This window comes from Staurois parvus, unplaced genomic scaffold, assembly GCF_062004578.1.
Source record: "Staurois parvus isolate SC_StPar_1 unplaced genomic scaffold, SC_StPar_1.0 ptg002404l, whole genome shotgun sequence".
In the NCBI taxonomy this organism is placed as follows: domain Eukaryota; kingdom Metazoa; phylum Chordata; class Amphibia; order Anura; family Ranidae; genus Staurois; species Staurois parvus.
Window position 1 is genome coordinate 354,331 of NW_028320200.1, and position 22,659 is coordinate 376,989.

Genomic DNA, 22,659 nt, shown 5'->3' on the forward strand with positions numbered 1-22,659 from the left:
GCCCCGGAGCCAGGCACACTGTATTTCTTCAGCCACATGCACACACGCGCAAACGCTCCTTGTCTTCAATCACCGGACTTGGGGATGTTTGTTTTTGGAGTTTTCCTGTAGAGCTGGGGACAGGGAATTGTAGTGGGATACTCCAAAATTAGAACTTTTCACACTGAGGACATCTAGCTGATCTCTTAGTTAAGCGGTATTGACGTCCTGACTGGCTTCAGGCCCTCAGGTCCACCCACCTGGGGCCGCATAGCAGCCTGCGCCAGGCGAGGCAGCCTGCCTCCAGCCCAGCTGTTCGGCCCTCTCCCAGGAAAGAGGCTGAGCCCATGTGCTGGCAGAACATACATGCCACTCCCAGCATGCCACTGGAATGCCCCCCCTTGCAAATGGCCAGGGCTGCATCCATATTCATGCTGTTCGTTTGCCTAGCCCCCACCCATGTTCTGGAAAGCTCTCACAGCTTCCCGAAGGCGGGAAGAACTCTGACAAACTCAAACAACATCAGAGAATCATCAGCAGACCCGACTAATCCATCGCAGCAATCTGTTAAGCAGAATACCACACTGAATTGACCTGACAGCCTCTCTGGTAAGCAGAGGCCAACTATACAAATCCTAGCACATGACTAGGAGGGTGCTACCGTGACATCTCAGGAGGGCTTTGAAAGCTTGTGGCTACCCAGACTGGGTCTTGGTTAAAACCTCCGCAAGCTCAGGAAAACAAACTGGGGAGAAGCAGAACACTTGGAGAAATATAGTCATCCCGTATGGAACTGGAGTGTCGGAAAAAGTCAGAAGGATCTTTAAGAAACATCGCATCCCTGTGTACTTCAAGGCCAGCAATACACTGGGACACGAGCTTGTCCATCCACACTATCTGTCTTCCACATTATTAACACCTCTCTCCAGGCCATTTGACATCAATTGACGCCTTTAGCCAGGTCAATCTAGGCACTATTAGCTATGCAGGCTTCCTGACACCCAACAAGGGGATGATGTAACTTGAAGAAGGGAGCCTCCACAATTCTCACACCTCCCCTCCTGTTCCTGGACAATCAACATGGACACATTCCATGGTAATTGGTCTAAGGCCTCTTCAGGTGTGAATAGAAACGCTGGGGTTTGTTCCTGCGAAGAGGTGGCTTGACTAAACTACGAAAGATCTTCAACATTCCAGAAGTAGACCAATTGAAAGCGACATATTACTAGTCCGTTTTCAAGGAATGTGGTCAGTGAAGGATCAATTGGCAGCCGTGTGAGGCGAGCCAAAGGACACCCTTTGTCTTCCTAGGTGGGTGTCAGACTTGGCAGCGGTCCCGGCTAAGGTAATGAGAAAAGGTGAGCGTCCCTGGGTGGGCTCGAACCACCAACCTTTCGGTTAACAGCCGAACGCGCTAACCGATTGCGCCACAGAGACCACACACAGAGCGTGCTTGAACTGGCCCGAAGGAGAAATGAAAGATCAACTCAAGGTGCCTAAAAAGCTTCCCAATTGCACATTTGTAGAGCTGAGGGATTGCCTTCTTTCTAAAAGGAAGTGACGCGGGCTAAAAAGCCCTTCCTTCGAGCCGGAATTGAACCAGCGACCTAAGGATTGCTACTTTATCTACTACAGTCCTCCGCTCTACCAGCTGAGCTATCGAAGGGAAGTCGGATGGGTGGGGTAACACGTGACCCCTGCAAATGCAAAGCCAGTGCTGAACACTTTGCATTTGACCTTCTAGGTTGAGGTCTTGCTTGATGCCGCCTCGGCCGATAAGGGCAGATGCCTAGGCAGACGTTACGTGGGAGGCTACGGCTTGACGTATTGCACAGAGAGAAAAGGGTTAGTAAAGAGCCAGCGCATTTTGTTGGGATCCTCCAAAGTCCCGTCAAAAATGGTGATGTACCCTGTGCCCTGACAGCAAGTGAGCAGAATAGTACTTGGAAGCACATTGAGTTTAGCCAAAGGAATTGTGGCGAAAGTTAGGAAAGAGTGGTCAGAGCCTGCTAGCTGTAAGAGGCCTCAAAGCAGCAGAGTGCGGTAGCCCGGCTAGCTCAGTCGGTAGCGCATGAGACTCTTAATCTCAGGGTCGTGGGTTCGAGCCCCACGTTGGGCGTGCCTTTTTTTGGCCGAGTCAAAGGCCTTTGCAAAAGGTGTCAGTATCTCCAGTTCCTTCAAGCGCACTGCACAATCACACCTTTACCATATCTAGTGGCTTGGCTTCCTTTCTCTCCACCAATGGGGAAATATTTCTAGCTCATCCTCCTAGAGGTGACTTGGTACCGGCAGCAAATGGACCTTGCGCAGCAGGGGGTCTGTGGAGTCAATGTCATGGGTGGCCTTAGTTCTACACAGCCAGCAGCATGCTTGCTGCACAGCCTTGCGTTGGTGGTATAGTGGTGAGCATAGCTGCCTTCCAAGCAGTTGACCCGGGTTCGATTCCCGGCCAACGCAGTCTTCTTCTTTGCGCCCTTGACAAAACACCACAGGGCCAAAGCTCCTTCAAGAAAGCTCCTAAGTTGTCTTGCCTTAGTGACAACAGTGCAAAGATTCCGCCGCATCCCAACAGGCTCCGGCCTCATGCTTTAACTCGCTCAAGGAGTACAGCATTATCCAGGGACAAGGTTCAGCCATTTCAAACACTCATTCACAAACAATCAACTCTGGCACACACACAGCATTGCTAAGTAGCTGGCTACCATTCCAACACCCTCAACTGGCAAGATAACTGGCAGCATTTTGAAGAATGCTAAAGAATTTCTCAACAAGGAATGGAGACTGAAGTCGGAGCCAGAAGAAACAAGCATGTCCCATGATGTCATAGGCCTTTTCACTTGGATACACTTTGCGCAGGCTATTGACATTGTGGGAAACCTCTGCAATGAGGGAAGACTCTTGACAGCCAAAAAGAACTAAAGCTTGACCAAGTGCATTCATTGCTGGCCCTTTGACTCAAGCAAGCCCATTTCAAGTACCCCAATGACTTTTACAGACAGAAACACGCCGCTGCCATGGGATCACTTGTGTTTCCCATTGTAGCTAACCTGTGCATGGAGCAGCTGGACAAGAGAGACTTGAATTGTTCCACGGGGAAAAGACCAAGTCGTTTGTTAAGGCATGTGGATTATACTTGGGTCAAGATTAGAGCATCAGAAACACAAGCTTTTAGTGAACGCATCAAGTCAGTGGACCAATACATCAAGTGTACACGGGAAGAGGCACTGAATAGCAAATGACCCCTTTTGGACGGCGTCTTGCAAGGCAAGGAAGGGGCTGACTTGGGCAGGGAGGTCTCCGGGAAACCTACCCACACAGACCGTTATCTGCCCTTTGACTCACACCACCCACTGGAACACAAGCTGGGGCTTCTTAGGACTCTGCAATATCCGGCTGACATGGTAGCAACAAAAAGAGTCTAAAGACAAAAGAACACAGATGTAACGGCACCCTTGCCAGGGACGCTGGCATGTTTGCCCCGGTTTCCCTTTACTTCGCCCCGCAGCCAGGCACACTGTATTTCTTCAGCCACATGCACACACGCGCAAACGCTCCTTGTCTTCAATCACCGGACTTGGGGATGTTTGTTTTTGGAGTTTTCCTGTAGAGCTGGGGACAGGGAATTGTAGTGGGATACTCCAAAATTAGAACTTTTCACACTGAGGACATCTAGCTGATCTCTTAGTTAAGCGGTATTGACGTCCTGACTGGCTTCAGGCCCTCAGGTCCACCCACCTGGGGCCGCATAGCAGCCTGCGCCAGGCGAGGCAGCCTGCCTCCAGCCCAGCTGTTCGGCCCTCTCCCAGGAAAGAGGCTGAGCCCATGTGCTGGCAGAACATACATGCCACTCCCAGCATGCCACTGGAATGCCCCCCCTTGCAAATGGCCAGGGCTGCATCCATATTCATGCTGTTCGTTTGCCTAGCCCCCACCCATGTTCTGGAAAGCTCTCACAGCTTCCCGAAGGCGGGAAGAACTCTGACAAACTCAAACAACATCAGAGAATCATCAGCAGACCCGACTAATCCATCGCAGCAATCTGTTAAGCAGAATACCACACTGAATTGACCTGACAGCCTCTCTGGTAAGCAGAGGCCAACTATACAAATCCTAGCACATGACTAGGAGGGTGCTACCGTGACATCTCAGGAGGGCTTTGAAAGCTTGTGGCTACCCAGACTGGGTCTTGGTTAAAACCTCCGCAAGCTCAGGAAAACAAACTGGGGAGAAGCAGAACACTTGGAGAAATATAGTCATCCCGTATGGAACTGGAGTGTCGGAAAAAGTCAGAAGGATCTTTAAGAAACATCGCATCCCTGTGTACTTCAAGGCCAGCAATACACTGGGACACGAGCTTGTCCATCCACACTATCTGTCTTCCACATTATTAACACCTCTCTCCAGGCCATTTGACATCAATTGACGCCTTTAGCCAGGTCAATCTAGGCACTATTAGCTATGCAGGCTTCCTGACACCCAACAAGGGGATGATGTAACTTGAAGAAGGGAGCCTCCACAATTCTCACACCTCCCCTCCTGTTCCTGGACAATCAACATGGACACATTCCATGGTAATTGGTCTAAGGCCTCTTCAGGTGTGAATAGAAACGCTGGGGTTTGTTCCTGCGAAGAGGTGGCTTGACTAAACTACGAAAGATCTTCAACATTCCAGAAGTAGACCAATTGAAAGCGACATATTACTAGTCCGTTTTCAAGGAATGTGGTCAGTGAAGGATCAATTGGCAGCCGTGTGAGGCGAGCCAAAGGACACCCTTTGTCTTCCTAGGTGGGTGTCAGACTTGGCAGCGGTCCCGGCTAAGGTAATGAGAAAAGGTGAGCGTCCCTGGGTGGGCTCGAACCACCAACCTTTCGGTTAACAGCCGAATGCGCTAACCGATTGCGCCACAGAGACCACACACGGAGCGTGCTTGAACTGGCCCGAAGGAGAAATGAAAGATCAACTCAAGGTGCCTAAAAAGCTTCCCAATTGCACATTTGTAGAGCTGAGGGATTGCCTTCTTTCTAAAAGGAAGTGACGCGGGCTAAAAAGCCCTTCCTTCGAGCCGGAATTGAACCAGCGACCTAAGGATTGCTACTTTATCTACTACAGTCCTCCGCTCTACCAGCTGAGCTATCGAAGGGAAGTCGGATGGGTGGGGTAACACGTGACCCCTGCAAATGCAAAGCCAGTGCTGAACACTTTGCATTTGACCTTCTAGGTTGAGGTCTTGCTTGATGCCGCCTCGGCCGATAAGGGCAGATGCCTAGGCAGACGTTACGTGGGAGGCTACGGCTTGACGTATTGCACAGAGAGAAAAGGGTTAGTAAAGAGCCAGCGCATTTTGTTGGGATCCTCCAAAGTCCCGTCAAAAATGGTGATGTACCCTGTGCCCTGACAGCAAGTGAGCAGAATAGTACTTGGAAGCACATTGAGTTTAGCCAAAGGAATTGTGGCGAAAGTTAGGAAAGAGTGGTCAGAGCCTGCTAGCTGTAAGAGGCCTCAAAGCAGCAGAGTGCAGTAGCCCGGCTAGCTCAGTCGGTAGAGCATGAGACTCTTAATCTCAGGGTCGTGGGTTCGAGCCCCACGTTGGGCGTGCCTTTTTTTGGCCGAGTCAAAGGCCTTTGCAAAAGGTGTCAGTATCTCCAGTTCCTTCAAGCGCACTGCACAATCACACCTTTACCATATCTAGTGGCTTGGCTTCCTTTCTCTCCACCAATGGGGAAATATTTCTAGCTCATCCTCCTAGAGGTGACTTGGTACGGCAGCAAATGGACCTTGCGCAGCAGGGGGTCTGTGGAGTCAATGTCATGGGTGGCCTTAGTTCTACACAGCCAGCAGCATGCTTGCTGCACAACCTTACGTTGGTGGTATAGTGGTGAGCACAGCTGCCTTCCAAGCAGTTGACCTGGGTTCGATTCCCGGCCAACGCAGTCTTCTTCTTTGCGCCCTTGACAAAACACCACAGGGCCAAAGCTCCTTCAAGAAAGCTCCTAAGTTGTCTTGCCTTAGTGACAACAGTGCAAAGATTCCGCCGCATCCCAACAGGCTCCGGCCTCATACTTTAACTCGCTCAAGGAGTACAGCATTATCCAGGGACAAGGTTCAGCCATTTCAAACACTCATTCACAAACAATCAACTCTGGCACACACACAGCATTGCTAAGTAGCTGGCTACCATTCCAACACCCTCAACTGGCAAGATAACTGGCAGCATTTTGAAGAATGCTAAAGAATTTCTCAACAAGGAATGGAGACTGAAGTCGGAGCCAGAAGAAACAAGCATGTCCCATGATGTCATAGGCCTTTTCACTTGGATACACTTTGCGCAGGCTATTGACATTGTGGGAAACCTCTGCAATGAGGGAAGACTCTTGACAGCCAAAAAGAACTAAAGCTTGACCAAGTGCATTCAATGCTGGCCCTTTGACTCAAGCAAGCCCATTTCAAGTACCCCAATGACTTTTACAGACAGAAACACGCCGCTGCCATGGTATCACTTGTATTTCCCATTGTAGCTAACCTGTGCATGGAGCAGCTGGACAAGAGAGACTTGAATTGTTCCACGGGGAAAAGACCAAGTCGTTTGTTAAGGCATGTGGATTATACTTGGGTCAAGATTAGAGCATCAGAAACACAAGCTTTTAGTGAACGCATCAAGTCAGTGGACCAATACATCAAGTGTACACGGGAAGAGGCACTGAATAGCAAATGACCCCTTTTGGACGGCGTCTTGCAAGGCAAGGAAGGGGCTGACTTGGGCAGGGAGGTCTCCGGGAAACCTACCCACACAGACCGTTATCTGCCCTTTGACTCACACCACCCACTGGAACACAAGCTGGGGCTTCTTAGGACTCTGCAATATCCGGCTGACATGGTAGCAACAAAAAGAGTCTAAAGACAAAAGAACACAGATGTAACGGCACCCTTGCCAGGGACGCTGGCATGTTTGCCCCGGTTTCCCTTTACTTCGCCCCGCAGCCAGGCACACTGTATTTCTTCAGCCACATACACACACGCGCAAACGCTCCTTGTCTTCAATCACCGGACTTGGGGATGTTTGTTTTTGGAGTTTTCCTGTAGAGCTGGGGACAGGGAATTGTAGTGGGATACTCCAAAATTAGAACTTTTCACACTGAGGACATCTAGCTGATCTCTTAGTTAAGCGGTATTGACGTCCTGACTGGCTTCAGGCCCTCAGGTCCACCCACCTGGGGCCGCATAGCAGCCTGCGCCAGGCGAGGCAGCCTGCCTCCAGCCCAGCTGTTCGGCCCTCTCCCAGGAAAGAGGCTGAGCCCATGTGCTGGCAGAACATACATGCCACTCCCAGCATGCCACTGGAATGCCCCCCCTTGCAAATGGCCAGGGCTGCATCCATATTCATGCTGTTCGTTTGCCTAGCCCCCACCCATGTTCTGGAAAGCTCTCACAGCTTCCCGAAGGCGGGAAGAACTCTGACAAACTCAAACAACATCAGAGAATCATCAGCAGACCCGACTAATCCATCGCAGCAATCTGTTAAGCAGAATACCACACTGAATTGACCTGACAGCCTCTCTGGTAAGCAGAGGCCAACTATACAAATCCTAGCACATGACTAGGAGGGTGCTACCGTGACATCTCAGGAGGGCTTTGAAAGCTTGTGGCTACCCACACTGGGTCTTGGTTAAAACCTCCACAAGCTCAGGAAAACAAACTGGGGAGAAGCAGAACACTTGGAGAAATATACTCATCCCGTATGGAACTGGAGTGTCGGAAAAAGTCAGAAGGATCTTTAAGAAACATCGCATCCCTGTGTACTTCAAGGCCAGCAATACACTGGGACACGAGCTTGTCCATCCACACTATCTGTCTTCCACATTATTAACACCTCTCTCCAGGCCATTTGACATCAATTGACGCCTTTAGCCAGGTCAATCTAGGCACTATTAGCTATGCAGGCTTCCTGACACCCAACAAGGGGATGATGTAACTTGAAAAAGGGCGCCTCCACAATTCTCACACCTCCCCTCCTGTTCCTGGACAATCAACATGGACACATTCCATGGTAATTGGTCTAAGGCCTCTTCAGGTGTGAATAGAAACGCTGGGGTTTGTTCCTGCGAAGAGGTGGCTTGACTAAACTTCGAAAGATCTTCAACATTCCAGAAGTAGACCAATTGAATGCGACATATTACTAGTCCGTTTTCAAGGAATGTGGTCAGTGAAGGATCAATTGGCAGCCGTGTGAGGCGAGCCAAAGGACACGCTTTGTCTTCCTAGGTGGGTGTCAGACTTGGCAGCGGTCCCGGCTAAGGTAATGAGAAAAGGTGAGCGTCCCTGGGTGGGCTCGAACCACCAACCTTTCGGTTAACAGCCGAACGCGCTAACCGATTGCGCCACAGAGACCACACACGGAGCGTGCTTGAACTGGCCCGAAGGAGAAATGAAAGATCAACTCAAGGTGCCTAAAAAGCTTCCCAATTGCACATTTGTAGAGCTGAGGGATTGCCTTCTTTCTAAAAGGAAGTGACGCGGGCTAAAAAGCCCTTCCTTCGAGCCGGAATTGAACCAGCGACCTAAGGATTGCTACTTTATCTACTACAGTCCTCCGCTCTACCAGCTGAGCTATCGAAGGGAAATCGGATGGGTGTGGTAACACGTGAACCCTGCAAATGCAAAGCCAGTGCTGAACACTTTGCATTTGACCTTCTAGGTTGAGGTCTTGCTTGATGCCGCCTCGGCCGATAAGGGCAGATGCCTAGGCAGACGTTACGTGGGAGGCTACGGCTTGACGTATTGCACAGAGAGAAAAGGGTTAGTAAAGAGCCAGCGCATTTTGTTGGGATCCTCCAAAGTCCCGTCAAAAATGGTGATGTACCCTGTGCCCTGACAGCAAGTGAGCAGAATAGTACTTGGAAGCACATTGAGTTTAGCCAAAGGAATTGTGGCGAAAGCTAGGAAAGAGTGGTCAGAGCCTGCTAGCTGTAAGAGGCCTCAAAGCAGCAGAGTGCGGTAGCCCGGCTAGCTCAGTCGGTAGAGCATGAGACTCTTAATCTCAGGGTCGTGGGTTCGAGCCCCACGTTGGGCGTGCCTTTTTTTGGCCGAGTCAAAGGCCTTTGCAAAAGGTGTCAGTATCTCCAGTTCCTTCAAGCGCACTGCACAATCACACCTTTACCATATCTACTGGCTTGGCTTCCTTTCTCTCCACCAATGGGGAAATATTTCTAGCTCATCCTCCTAGAGGTGACTTGGTACGGCAGCAAATGGACCTTGCGCAGCAGGGGGTCTGTGGAGTCAATGTCATGGGTGGCCTTAGTTCTACACAGCCAGCAGCATGCTTGCTGCACAGCCTTGCGTTGGTGGTATAGTGGTGAGCATAGCTGCCTTCCAAGCAGTTGACCCGGGTTCGATTCCCGGCCAACGCAGTCTTCTTCTTTGCGCCCTTGACAAAACACCACAGGGCCAAAGCTCCTTCAAGAAAGCTCCTAAGTTGTCTTGCCTTAGTGACAACAGTGCAAAGATTCCGCCGCATCCCAACAGGCTCCGGCCTCATGCTTTAACTCGCTCAAGGAGTACAGCATTATCCAGGGACAAGGTTCAGCCATTTCAAACACTCATTCACAAACAATCAACTCTGGCACACACACAGCATTGCTAAGTAGCTGGCTACCATTCCAACACCCTCAACTGGCAAGATAACTGGCAGCATTTTGAAGAATGCTAAAGAATTTCTCAACAAGGAATGGAGACTGAAGTCGGAGCCAGAAGAAACAAGCATGTCCCATGATGTCATAGGCCTTTTCACTTGGATACACTTTGCGCAGGCTATTGACATTGTGGGAAACCTCTGCAATGAGGGAAGACTCTTGACAGCCAAAAAGAACTAAAGCTTGACCAAGTGCATTCATTGCTGGCCCTATGACTCAAGCAAGCCCATTTCAAGTACCCCAATGACTTTTACAGACAGAAACACGCCGGTGCCATGGGATCACTTGTATTTCCCATTGTAGCTAACCTGTGCATGGAGCAGCTGGACAAGAGAGACTTGAATTGTTCCATGGGGAAAAGACCAAGTCGTTTGTTAAGGCATGTGGATTATACTTGGCTCGAGAGTAGAGCATCAGAAACACAAGCTTTTAGTGAACGCATCAAGTCAGTGGACCAATACATCAAGTGTACACGGGAAGAGGCACTGAATAGCAAATGAGCCCTTTTGGACGGCGTCTTACAAGGCAAGGAAGGGGCTGACTTGGGCAGGGAGGTCTCCAGGAAACCCACCCACACAGACCGCTATCTGCCTTTTGACTCACACCACCCACTGGAACACAAGCTGGGGGTTCTTAGGACTCTGCAATATCCGGCTGACATGGTTGCAACAAAAAGAGTCTAAAAACAAAAGAACACAGATGTAACGCCACCCTTGCCAGGGACGCTGGCATGTTTGACCCCGTTTCCCTTTACTTCGCCCCGCAGCCAGGCACACTGTATTTCTTCAGCCACATACACACACGCGCAAACGCTCCTTGTCTTCAATGACCGCACTTGGGGATGTTTGTTTTTGGAGTTTTCTTGTAGAGCTGGGGACAGGGAATTGTAGTGGGATACTCCAAAATTAGAACATTTCACACTGAGGACATCTAGCTGATCTCTTAGTTAAGCGGTATTGACGTCCTGACTGGCTTCAGGCCCTCAGGTCCACCCACCTGGGGCCGCATAGCAGCCTGCGCCAGGCGAGGCAGCCTGCCTCCAGCCCAGCTGTTCGGCCCTCTCCCAGGAAAGAGGCTGAGCCCATGTGCTGGCAGAACATACATGCCACTCCCAGCATGCCACTGGAATGCCCCCCCTTGCAAATGGCCAGGGCTGTATCCATATTCATGCAGTTCGTTTGCCTAGCCCCCACCCATGTTCTGGAAAGCTCTCACAGCTTCCCGAAGGCGGGAAGAACTCTGACAAACTCAAACAACATCAGAGAATCATCAGCAGACCTGACTAATCCATCGCAGCACTCTGTTAAGCAGAATACCACACTGAATTTACCTGACAGCCTTTCTGGTAAGCAGAGGCCAACTATACAAATCCTAGCACATGACTAGGAGGGTGCTACCGTGACATCTCAGGAGGGCTTTGAAAGCTTGTGGCTACCCAGACTGGGTCTTGGTTAAAACCTCCGCAAGCTCAGGAAAACAAACTGGGGAGAAGCAGAACACTTGGAAAAATATAGTCATCCCGTATGGAACTGGAGTGTCGGAAAAAGTCAGAAGGATCTTTAAGTAACATTGCATCCCTGTGTACTTCAAGGCCAGCAATACACTGGGACACAAGCTTGTCCATCCACACTATCTGTCTTCCACATTATTAACACCTCTCTCCAGGCGATTTGACATCAATTGACGCCTTTAGGCACTATTAGCTATGCAGGCTTCCTGACACCCAACAAGGGGATGATGTAACTTGAAAAAGGGCGCCTCCACAATTCTCACACCTCCCCTCCTGTTCCTGGACAATCAACATGGACACATTCCATGGTAATTGGACTAAGGCCTCTTCAGGTGTGAATAGAAATGCTGGGGTTTGTTCCTTAGACTCAGCGGAAGCGAAGAGGTGGCTTGACTAAACTAGGAAAGATCTTCAACATTCCAGAACAAGACCAATTGAATGCAACATATTACTAGTCCGTTTTCAAGGAATGTGGTCAGTGAAGGCTCAATTGGCAGCCGTGTGAGGCAAGCCTAAGGACACGCTTTGTCTTCCTAGGTGGGTGTCAGACATGGCAGCGGTCCCGGCTACGGTAATCAGAAAAGGTGAGCGTCCCTGGGTGGGCTCGAACCACCAACCTTTCGGTTAACAGCCGAACGCGCTAACCGATTGCGCCACAGAGACCACACACGGAGTGTGCTTGAATTGGCCCGAAGGAGAAATGAAAGATCAGCTCAAGGTGCCTAAAAAGCTTCCCAATTGCACATTTGTAGAGCTGAGGGATTGCCTTCTTTCTAAAAGGGAGAGACGCGGGCTAAAAAGCCCTTCCTTCGAGCCGAAATTGAACCAGCGACCTAAGGATTGCTATTATTATCTACTACAGTCCTCCGCTCTACCAGCTGAGCTATCGAAGGGAAGTCAGATGTGTGTGCTAACAGGTGACCCCTTGAATGCAAAGCCAGTGCTGAACACTTGGCATGTGACCTTCTAGGTTGAGGTATTGCTTGATGCCGCCTCGGCCGATAAGGGCAGATGCCTAGGCGGACGTTATGTGGGAGGCTACGGCTTGACGTATTGCACAGAGAGAAAAGGGTTTGGAAATAGCCGGCGCATTTTGTTGTGATCATCCAAAGTCACGGCAAAAATGGTGATGTACCGCCCTCACAGAAAGTGAGCAGAATATTACTTGGAAGCCCTTCTTGTATTGCTTTTACTGCTAGGTCTGCTATTTGGAGCCTTTGTAGAGTGTTTGTGTTTAGATCCTTCAAACTCCCCCTCCCAAGGGACCCTCTGAAGGGTTTACACCAGTCAGAGGCTGATTTTATAACTACTGGTATACCTGCCTCATATGTTTCAGTTCCTGCTCCCTTACATTTCCCCATAGTGTCCCTTATTGGAGGTGTGTTGTCTTAACTAATTTAAATTTACTTGTAGGGATGGGGCAGACCCGGTATGGGTTTTTAGCCTTCGTGAGTGGGGGGCCTGGGCTATAGGTGGTCCTTCCTTTTGTCTTGCTTGTACTCTGACATTTTGCAATCAAATTTCACCTCATCATTCCGCCCTACTGATATATCCTGCGGGGCTGGACCCCCTTCCCTCCCCCCAAAAGCATATCTTAATTCCAGTCTTTTTCCTTGCATTATTTAACAGTTGTCATTTTCTACAATTCTTATTGAATCCCCCAGGCCTAGCTCCCCTCCCCTTGCCCAACTCCTGTTTTCCTTTTTTTTCTATTTTTTTTTACATGAGGTGCTACTTGATTCTTCATTGGCTGTTGAGCTGGATGGGGGCCTGATGGAAGGGACCACCATGTGTTTTGAGGGATGGTCGGGAAGTCAGTATCAGTATGTCCCTTGACATTTCATGGGTCCAACTTTAGATTTTGGTTTAGGTTGTATTCCTTTCATGTGTCTTCCTCCGCCTGTTCTGTTATTATATGTTCCAATGCTATTAGGTTGCAAGTATGCTCCCAATTGTTTTCAGTGTCCTCCATGGACTTTGCTATAATGTTGTTATATGACTTATTAATATGCAGGACTCTGGTCCAGCCTTTTTTTGTCATTGTTTGTTTCCGCAGACAGCGTGGACTCGCATACTGGCTCTTTATGAAGCTCTATCCTTACAGCACCCCTGACTGCACCTGTGGGATGTCGCACAGACTGCCTCCAACCAACAAAATGTATTTATATTCCCTTATATATCTTGCTGTCACGTTTACATGATACACTGACACAATTTAGGATCCCCTGCCCTTCTGCCCACCTACATGATCCCCAATTGTTTGCCCACGCTCGTGACTAGTCTCCCTCTTCCATTATGCGTGGTGTTGGTTGCAGTGCGCCTTCCTGTTTTTTTTGTCCATCCTGTGTCCTTTTCTCACCCACTCCTCACATTTTGTCCTCTTTTTTTTTTTTTTTAAAGAAAATTTATTAGGATTTTACAGTCATACATTGAAAAAACGACCATACAGTAAAATATAAAGGTGGCATTTATCACAAAAACAGATCCATAGGATAGTACACATCTAAGTAGGAATAAAATCCTAGTTATATGAAGTAGTCGTGACTTCAACTTCGGTACTACCAAGGAAGAGAGAGGAGGGGGGGGGAGATGGTGAAGTTGAAGAGGGGAATGAAAAAGGGGAAGAAATGGAGTGAGGTATATGGAGGTAGTTGCTGTGATAGTATGAACATATTAGCGTAGGGAGGATAATGTTGAGGATAGGGTGGGGAGAAGGAATAGAGAGATGGAGTTGGAGTTGACTGAGGTGCGCCCCGAAAACCTCTATGTGCGCAAAGATGCAAGAAGAGGAAGATGTCATATACAAGATACAGGCCATGGAAGAGAGACTTGAGGAAACAATCAGTTCTGACGCGTTAATAGGTGTTGAAAGTGAGTACGGTTGGAAGTATAACATTTGTACACTCAGTAATATAAGAGGAGAGCGATGAGAGCGATGAGGAGAGAACTCTCTCCTATCTGTTAGCTGAGATGCGAATGGTAATTCGGGTGTGAGTGTATAGGTTGTGTGAAGTATTATTACCTGAAGCAAAATATTTGGTTCAGACCACTACTGGATCCCAAGCCACTAAGAGATCCAGAAGTGGGAAGTGGGAAATGAAGGCAGAGAGTAAGGCAAGAACTATGTTCTAACAGAATCACATAACCAACATCTTACATATGAGTAGTACTGTAACTAGCAGGGGTTACATATCATGACACAAAAAGTTTTTCATCCTGGAGGAAAAATTTCTGCTCTTGCGGGGAGAGTGTTGCAGACACATATGAACTCCATTTCCTGATGTAATGTTCTACCCCATGGATGGGGTGCGATGAGATTAGGTGAAGTTTGTCTAGGCGAAGAAGAAAATTGAGATCTTGTTTTAATTCTGTTAAGGAAGGAGGTTGACTGGAGACCCATTTTTTCAATATGGCCCTCCTTGCTACTAGGAGACAAGTAGATACCCATGGGTTATGTTTTCTCAGCGCCCGTATTTGAGAGGGCAGAGATCCTGCGGTTACATTTTCTGTATTGCCAAACAGTAGAAGCAGAGGATCTCTGGTCAGTTGAATGGAGGTGATAAAGGATATAAAGTTGAGTACTTGTGACCAAAAGACTGATACGGAGGGACAAAGCCAAAGTTTGTGAAGTAAAGATGGTTTAGGAGTATTGCAGAGTGGACATTTAGCCGCTTCCGGATTGTCTTTCAGGTAGAGACTTGGGATGTAGGCTCGGTGCATAATCTTAAATTGTTGTTCGCGCCAAAACTCATTAGTGTTGAAGGCACATGTGGTGTTAAAACCTGCGAGTATTTGATCCGCTGTAAAGGCATTGTCAAAGTCTCTAATCCAGGATTGAATTGAGCTCGAAGTTTCCAGTGGTTTCGTGTAGAGGAGGTTTAGTGGTTTGTAGATGTTGGATATTTTGTAGTTTCGGTGTTGTGCCATAGCTTCTATGATTGTGGTGGAAAATCTGGTGGACTTGATTGGTGCCACAGAGTTTACATAGCTCCTCACTTGTAATACATATATAAAGTGGTGAGTAGGCAAATGATACATTTGTTGGATGAGGTGTAGAGGTTTTGGTGAACCAGAAGGAGTATCATATAGTTGTTGCACTAAAGTAAGATTATGTATTACCCAATTACCATAAGCTGCATGTTGGTGGGAAAGGGGAAAAGATGGGTTATTGTGAATAGGGAGAAAGCATGAGATCCACGGAGATACCCCTAATTTGCGTCTTACTTCCCTCCATGTAATGAGAGTGTCACGAATAAGAGGGTTGTGTTTTAAATGGGGTGGAAGAGAATTAATGTTTGAGTGTAAGAGGGCCGTGAGATTAAAGGGGTGGGCCATGTCGGATTCAAGTTGGAAGTTGGAATATTTAGATGACTGAGTAATCCAGTCAAGGCATACACGTTCAAGGCATGAGAGGTTGTATACACGTATATTGGGGAGTCCCGATTCCCCCTCACTCCTCGGAAGATGCAATTTGTGCAATGCTATACGAGGGCGTTTTCCTCTCCATAAAAATTTGGATATTGCCTGGTTTAGTTGCCTACAATCTTTGTGTCTGAGAAGGAGGGGTATAGTCTGCATAGGGTATAGTAACTTCGGGAAGGTCACCATCTTAAAGAGATGCGACCTGCCTAACAGTGACAGAGGTAAATCTCTCCACATCTCCAATTCCCCTAAAATTTTATTAATTGTAGGTGTCAGATTAAGCGTGTATAGGGAAGAGGCTAATTTTCCTATTTTTATACCCAGGTATGTGATGTATCTGTGGGCTAGAGTGAACTGTGAGGTTTGGGTCCACTCTGGGGGGCGGGCGTGAAAAAGTGGCAGTACTTCGCTCTTAGAGAAGTTTATACGCAGACCTGAATAGTGACGGAATTCAGAAAAGGTATCTCGGATGTATGGGAGGTCCAATGTGGGGTTTGATGTGAAAATTAAGATGTCATCTGCGAAAAGTGATAACCGTAACTCTTGACCGCCTATCAAGACCCCATGTAGATCAGAATGAAAAAGCAAAAAACGGGCTAAAGGTTCCAGGGCAAGATTAAAAAGTAGTGGGGATAAGGGACATCCCTGTCTAGTTCCCTTATGGAGTTTTATAGGATTAGAAATGTGACCTGCCGCAAATATCCGAGCTGACGGTGCTGAATACATAGCCTGAACCACATGTACAAAAGAGCCCGTAAATCCGAATCTCTGTAGTGTTAGAAATAACCAGTTAAAGTTGACATTGTCAAAGGCCTTTTCAGCATCTAGGGATATGATCGCTATGTCCTGGAGAGGATTAAGTTTAGCATGATTGAGGACTGTTAAGACCTTACGTATATTGGAAGCGGCTGAGCGGCCCTGGACAAAACCTCCTTGGGAGGGGTGGATTAGTGTAGGTAAGATTAAGGCCAGTCGGTTTGCTATGATTTTAGAAAGCAATTTAACATCAAGGTTCAGTAGAGATATTGGGCGGTAAGAACCTGGATTAGTAGGGTCTTTGTCTTTTTTAGCTATGAGTTTGATGTACGCCTGAAAACCCGAGGGCAGATATTCTCCTCCCTCTTGAATTGTTTGGAAGACTGTTTGTAGGGTAGGTGTAAGGGTTTTGGTCATAAGTTTGTAGAACTCTGCGGTGTAGCCGTCAGGACCTGGGGCTTTTCCATTTGTTAGGGATTGGATAGCCCGGCTGATATCCGTTTGAGATATCGGGGCATTTAGGGATTGGAGTGTAGTAGTGTCAATTTGCGGGAGGTCAAGTTTTTCTAGAAAAGTGATGGCCCGGTCTGTGTCAATGGGATCAACGTCATAGAGATTTGCAAAGAATTTTTCCAGTATAGAGATTATCTCTTCTGAGGTCGTTTTTTGCATGCCCTGGGTGTCTTTTAGTGCGGTGAAATGGGTGGGAACGAAAGGTTTTCTACATAGGCGTGCCAGAAGTTTGCCCGGTTTGTTTCCGTATTTGTGATATTGAAGATCTAGATAGGATTTATGTATGGACTCTTGGGCTTCTGCCCAGGTGTCAAATTGGAGTTTGGCATCTGCCCATTCCTTTCTATTTTGATGTGAGTTGAGGTCCGCCAAATGCCTTTGAGCTTGTCTTAATCGTTGACTAGCTTCAGTGTAATTACGAAGGAGATGTTTCTTATAACCTGATGTGAATGCAATAATTCTACCTCGTAATACCGCCTTGCCTGTATCCCAGAATAGATTTGGATCAGACAAGTGGGCAGCATTGGTATCACAGAACTCACTCCAGGCGTCTCGTAACACCCAGAATAGGTCCTGATTGTTTGCTAGATATGAGGGAAAGCGCCATGTATGTGCCTGAGGGCTGGGTGTTAGATGTTGAAGGGATATGGAGATCGGAGCATGGTCTGAGACCGCTATGTCATGAATAATAGAGTCTGAGATTTGTTGTAACAGAGTAGGATTGGTGAAGAAGTAATCAATTCTAGATAAAGAGTTGTGTACTGGGGAAAAGAAGGTGAAATCTTTACCATCTGGGTGCGCCAATCGCCGGATGTCTATGAGTTGGAGTGCCTCAGCAAAGTTGTTAAGCAACGTGCAAGGTGGGGAAGGAGTGGAGGGGAGCTGTCTGGTATGGTCGGTCGGCCTTGACTTATCTTCCTGCAAGTTCATGCAAGAGTTAAAGTCTCCCCCTATTATAAGTGGGAGATGCATATACTTTGAGATTTTGTGCGATAAGTCCTGAAAGAAATGTTTGGGAGGAGAGTTCAGAGCATAGATATTTGTAAGTACCAACGAGGAGGAGCCCAACTTGAGATGTACAGCAATAAATCGTCCCTCCTCATCCGTCTTTATGGATAGAATCTCAGGGGTGAGTCGTTTGTGTATTAGTATTAACACTCCTGCTTTGTGGCGAGGTGAAGAGGAGCCGTATACCTTACCCACCCATAGCTTCTGCATGCGTGTAAAATCTGTTTGGGACAAGTGTGTTTCTTGGAGTAGCGCTATGTCAGTCTTCAACCGCTGGAGGTGACGCAAGACCGCCATGCGCTTGTGGGGAGATCTCAGGCCTTTCACGTTCCATGAAATAATGCGTGTCATGGTATTGGGAAGTCTTGGATGTGATGGATAGGTTTTGCATCATCTGAGAATAGTGTACGTCTGTTAAGCTCGAATCTTTCTTCCAGGTTAGGATTAAGGCAGTAGAGGGGCCAGGGGGGATAGGGGCTCTCCGGGCGGGAAAGAAGAAAAAAAGAAGAAAATAGACAGGAGAGGAAAACTAGGTAAGACCCAACAAGGGTCGTTTGAACAAACAAAAATTCTGATAGACACAAAAACAGCCTGAACTTCTCTTTTTTCCGCATGTTGCCTCTAAACTTTGACCAGCGTAACCGTAACTGAAAAAAGAATGTACCTACAGCGGGGGAAGGGGAATTTTGCAATTGGGTGGTGATCAGAAAAGGGTGTTCTAGTTAGGAGATAGCCGTTTGGCATGGGGGGGGGACTTCTTGTCCCTGAGATCAGCAGCGTTACGATGGTCAAAGCATTTTTGAGGGGTAGTCATTACAGGAGCACGTATTTTTTGGTACCCGCTCATAAGTCCTGACGATCCCCCAAGTAACCCTGGCCGTAGCCATAACATTGATAAATGACTTGTTCAAACGCATCAAAATACAATAAGGAGACAAAGTTAGTTTCCTGAACAAGTATAACAGATAGTCATAACATGTGTGGTTCTCAAGGCGTGTAGCGTAGCCTAGAAATTGGTGACCAAAAGAGCATCGTGATAATCATCAGGTGGAAGAGGAATAAACTCGCCATTTTATTATTTGACCTCATCAGGGTGGTTTTGTCTTGGCCAGGGAGGTGTTGATTCGCTGTCGTTTTGGTGGGTCCTTGCGGGGGCTGCGTTGGTCTCTTTGGCCTGGGTTTTGGACTGCTGAATGTGAAAACGAAGGGTTTCGGATATCTGACATATTACTCTGGATATACTGGAGGGCTTCTTCAGGGTGGACAAAGGATTTAGAGTCTCCCGTGGGGGTGGTGAAGCGCAAAGTGGCTGGATATGCTAGGGTAAATTTTATCCCTTTTTGGTAGAGGTTTGCACATATTTGTTGAAAAGATTTGCGTTTTCGAGCGACTTCTTGTGAATAGTCTGCAAATAGGAGTAATTCATGACCATCTACTTGAAGTGTGCGGGAGTTTCGAAAAGAGTTGAGGATAGCCACGCGGTCTGCGTAATTGAGATACTTGACTATGATTGAGCGTGGAGTACGTCGATCATTTGAGGGTGCCCCTAGGCGGTGTGCCCTTTCAACTTGACATGGCGTGGTTATGCCTAAAGCGGCGGGAATGCGCGTGCAGCATATGTCCACTAGAGTGCCCGAGTTGAAAGATTCAGGGAGTCCTATGACCCGTAAGTTGTTCCTGCGTGAACGGTTTTCCAGGTCATCAATTTTTTCCAAGATGGTCTGGTGCACCTGTTTGGATTGTGTGGCTCTCGCCTGAATAGCTTGAAGATCGTCTTCTAAATCTGACAGTCGCTGTTCCGCGTCAGTGATGCGTTTAGCGTTGTCGCCCATATCTCTTCTAAGTTGCTCTATTCCCATTGCCACTGCTCTGTCAACAGCTTGGGTGATAGTGGGTAACAGTAAGGAAGCCACAGCCTGTGCTATCCTGTCATACTGGTCTGCTGGACTACAGGTGTCAGCATGGCTCTGTATGGACGTGGCATGTGTGTGTGTCACTGCCATACCTTGTCCTGTGTCCATGCTGCTGCTGCTGTGCTCGGCGGCCATCTTGGCTGCAGAAGGGGGAGAACTGTTTCCCTCTGCCTCCACCGCTGATCCAGGGCCGTTTGGGACCAGGAGCAGGAATCGGTCCATGCCTGGTGAGTGTGGGGGGGATCGGGGGGCACTCTTGAGCTAAGTAGGTCCTCCCCAGCTGAGGTATGCCGGCTTAATAAGCTGAATATGCCGGAGCCGCGGGTCTCACCGTCTTCACATGCGGCGCAGGAACCGGAAGTCCTTTGTCCTCTTTTTATGGTCCATGGCCAGGCGGACTTCAATTTTTCTTTTTGGATCTCGGTTCACCGCGTTTCCCACACAGTGGGCTTTGAGAGCTTTCACTGACCTTTTACCGGCCACCCCTTTTTCTTACTACCTGCTCATATCTGTTCTCCTTTCCTAGTCTTGTTCTCCATCTTTTCTCCCTACTCTCGTTTCCTCCTCTCTTCCTTCTTACCTTTCACACTCCCTGGTAGGTCAGTGGGTCTACCTACTCTGCCGGTTTCCTATTCTATCTAGTTTCTTTCTCATCTCTTTTTTTTTCTTTTTTTTTTTTCTCTTCCCTTCCCCTTCCCTTTGTACCCGACTCCTTCCTCCCTATCCCTTTAGGTTTCCTTCACCATTGCGATCATGCCTTCCCCAGAGTCTCTGTCAGGTCATCTTTCATTAAAAGTCCTCTCTATCAATGCAAAGGGTCTGAATACCCCCCAAAATCTCTCCCTTTTACTCACTCACTTGTTTAAGCAAAGAGCGGACATTGTCTTCGTGCAGGAAACGCATTTCCGTCAGGATACCATACCCAGGTTTACTAACTTTCGCTTCCCAACTGTCTTTCATGCTCCCAATGCCCAGGCTAAATCTAAGGGTGTTTCCATCTTGATTGCGAAGCATCTCCCTCTGACTATCTCGGATTCACTCCGAGATCCAGAGGGTAGATACTTGTTCCTAAAAGGTACTTTCGCCAATAGACCCATTACCCTAGCCAATCTAAGCGCCCCTAATGTCAAACAGGTATCCTTCTTCCGCTCCATTACCTCTCTCCTTTCCTCTTTTCAGATGGGTATCCTAATCATGGGAGGTGATTTTAATGTTCCTCTATGTCCCCTTTTGGACACCTCATCAGGCAGCTCTTTCCTACCTTATGCATCTCTTAAACAGATTCACACACAATTACAAGATTTACAACTCCACGATTCTTGGAGAGTCCTCCATCCAAAAGTCAAGATTTATACCTTTTTCTCTCCCCCACATTACAAATACTCCCGGATTGATTATCTCTTCCTCTCACAAGCTGACCTATCACTTTTCCATGCTTCCTCCATTGAGCTGATGATTTTTTTCTGATCATCATTCCGTTACAATTCTTTTACGGTTTCCGGAGCACCACTCTCGCTCGAAGATATGGTGCCTAGATGCTTCCTTTCTTTCAGATGTGGCTAATGAAGCTGAAATTCGCACACACTTGACAGATTACTTCTTGCTTAATCAAACCCCAGATACATCCCCGTTAACCCAATGGGAGGCTCATAAATGCGTTATCAGAGGACTCTTCATAGCCATGGCCACGAAACGCAAAAAAGAAAGACAGGCACATTTGCAACACCTAATCGACCGCATTAAGCTTCTGGAAAAAGCACACAAACAGACCCAAGCCGCCTCTACCTTATCCGATCTTACTGAAGCCTGCACAACACTCTTAACTGAATTAGGTAAGGCTGCTAAATGAAGATTCGTCTTATCACAAAAACTCTTTTACGAGTGTCCTAACGAAAGCAGAAGATTTCTAGTTAGATCCTTCCAGAGTAAAAAATCCAGCTTAACAGTTCATAAGATTAGGAGTTCGGATGGTTCCTTAGCGACTTCCAATTCAGATATTGCCTCACAATTTGAGCATTATTATAGGATGCTATATAATCTCCCTCCCGAACGTCGCTCCCCTGAGATTGATATGTCTAGAGATAGTTTGACTTCTGATTTTCTTTGCCTCTATGGTCCCCCATCCTTGTCTGAGGAGGATGTACAAGCTATGGAGCATGACATCACGGCAGAGGAACTTTCCCGAGCTATCAAACAAATGAAACCGGGTAAAAGTCCGGGTCCTGACGACCTCTCGGTAGCCTATTATAATGAGTTTTTAGATTATTTGAGTGGTCCCTTTATTTCAGCCTTCAATACCCTTTCCGCACCCCCTACACAATGCCATCGCCTTCTGGAAGCCCACATTACTGTCATTCCCAAAGACGGTAAGGATGCGTCTTCGGTCACCAATTACAGGCCAATCTCATTATTGAATGTGGACATAATTTTTGCAAAAATTTTAGCTAACCATCTTCTCCCATTGCTGCCTTCGCTGATTGACTTAGATCAAGTGGGCTTCATCCTGGGAAGGGAAGCAAGGGACAACACCATCAAGGCACTCAATCTTCTCCATTGCTTCCATGTCTCCCGTAAGCCTGGTTTTATCCTCTCTCTGGACGCTGAAAAGGCTTTTGACAGAGTCTCTTGGGACTACTTACGAGCTTCTTTGAGAAATATAGGATTAGGGGCTATCATGCTTAATTTCATCATGGCACTGTACTCGGGTCCGACTGCTCAGGTCCGTGTGAACGGACAGCTTTCTAGACCATTCCCTCTCGGAAACAGTACACGTCAAGGCTGCCCCCTTTCCCCAATGCTTTTTGTGATTTCCCTGGAGCCTGTTACACAAACTTTGCTCTAATACCATAATACATTTTGACCTTGCCCTTT

The 22,659-nt window shown here is 47.7% G+C and overlaps 11 non-coding genes across 11 annotated transcripts; 4 read left to right on the forward strand and 7 right to left on the reverse strand.

The window, feature by feature from the left end:
* Positions 1 to 1,342: 1,342 nt before the first annotated feature.
* Positions 1,343 to 1,416, reverse strand: TRNAN-GUU (transfer RNA asparagine (anticodon GUU)). The gene has a single exon. It is a non-coding gene; the product is annotated as a tRNA-Asn (tRNA).
* A 142-nt stretch (positions 1,417 to 1,558) lies between these two features.
* TRNAY-GUA (transfer RNA tyrosine (anticodon GUA)) lies at positions 1,559 to 1,645 on the reverse strand. The gene is given in 2 exon segments: positions 1,559 to 1,594; positions 1,609 to 1,645. It is a non-coding gene; the product is annotated as a tRNA-Tyr (tRNA).
* A 719-nt stretch (positions 1,646 to 2,364) lies between these two features.
* TRNAG-UCC (transfer RNA glycine (anticodon UCC)) lies at positions 2,365 to 2,436 on the forward strand. The gene has a single exon. It is a non-coding gene; the product is annotated as a tRNA-Gly (tRNA).
* Positions 2,437 to 4,817: 2,381 nt separating this feature from the next.
* On the reverse strand, positions 4,818 to 4,891 carry TRNAN-GUU (transfer RNA asparagine (anticodon GUU)). Its single transcript has one exon. It is a non-coding gene; the product is annotated as a tRNA-Asn (tRNA).
* A 142-nt stretch (positions 4,892 to 5,033) lies between these two features.
* On the reverse strand, positions 5,034 to 5,120 carry TRNAY-GUA (transfer RNA tyrosine (anticodon GUA)). Its single transcript is given in 2 exon segments — positions 5,034 to 5,069; positions 5,084 to 5,120. It is a non-coding gene; the product is annotated as a tRNA-Tyr (tRNA).
* A 380-nt stretch (positions 5,121 to 5,500) lies between these two features.
* On the forward strand, positions 5,501 to 5,573 carry TRNAK-CUU (transfer RNA lysine (anticodon CUU)). Its single transcript has one exon. It is a non-coding gene; the product is annotated as a tRNA-Lys (tRNA).
* A 2,718-nt stretch (positions 5,574 to 8,291) lies between these two features.
* TRNAN-GUU (transfer RNA asparagine (anticodon GUU)) lies at positions 8,292 to 8,365 on the reverse strand. Its single transcript has one exon. It is a non-coding gene; the product is annotated as a tRNA-Asn (tRNA).
* A 142-nt stretch (positions 8,366 to 8,507) lies between these two features.
* On the reverse strand, positions 8,508 to 8,594 carry TRNAY-GUA (transfer RNA tyrosine (anticodon GUA)). Its single transcript is given in 2 exon segments — positions 8,508 to 8,543; positions 8,558 to 8,594. It is a non-coding gene; the product is annotated as a tRNA-Tyr (tRNA).
* Positions 8,595 to 8,974: 380 nt separating this feature from the next.
* On the forward strand, positions 8,975 to 9,047 carry TRNAK-CUU (transfer RNA lysine (anticodon CUU)). Its single transcript has one exon. It is a non-coding gene; the product is annotated as a tRNA-Lys (tRNA).
* A 265-nt stretch (positions 9,048 to 9,312) lies between these two features.
* On the forward strand, positions 9,313 to 9,384 carry TRNAG-UCC (transfer RNA glycine (anticodon UCC)). The gene has a single exon. It is a non-coding gene; the product is annotated as a tRNA-Gly (tRNA).
* A 2,381-nt stretch (positions 9,385 to 11,765) lies between these two features.
* On the reverse strand, positions 11,766 to 11,839 carry TRNAN-GUU (transfer RNA asparagine (anticodon GUU)). The gene has a single exon. It is a non-coding gene; the product is annotated as a tRNA-Asn (tRNA).
* Positions 11,840 to 22,659: the final 10,820 nt, after the last annotated feature.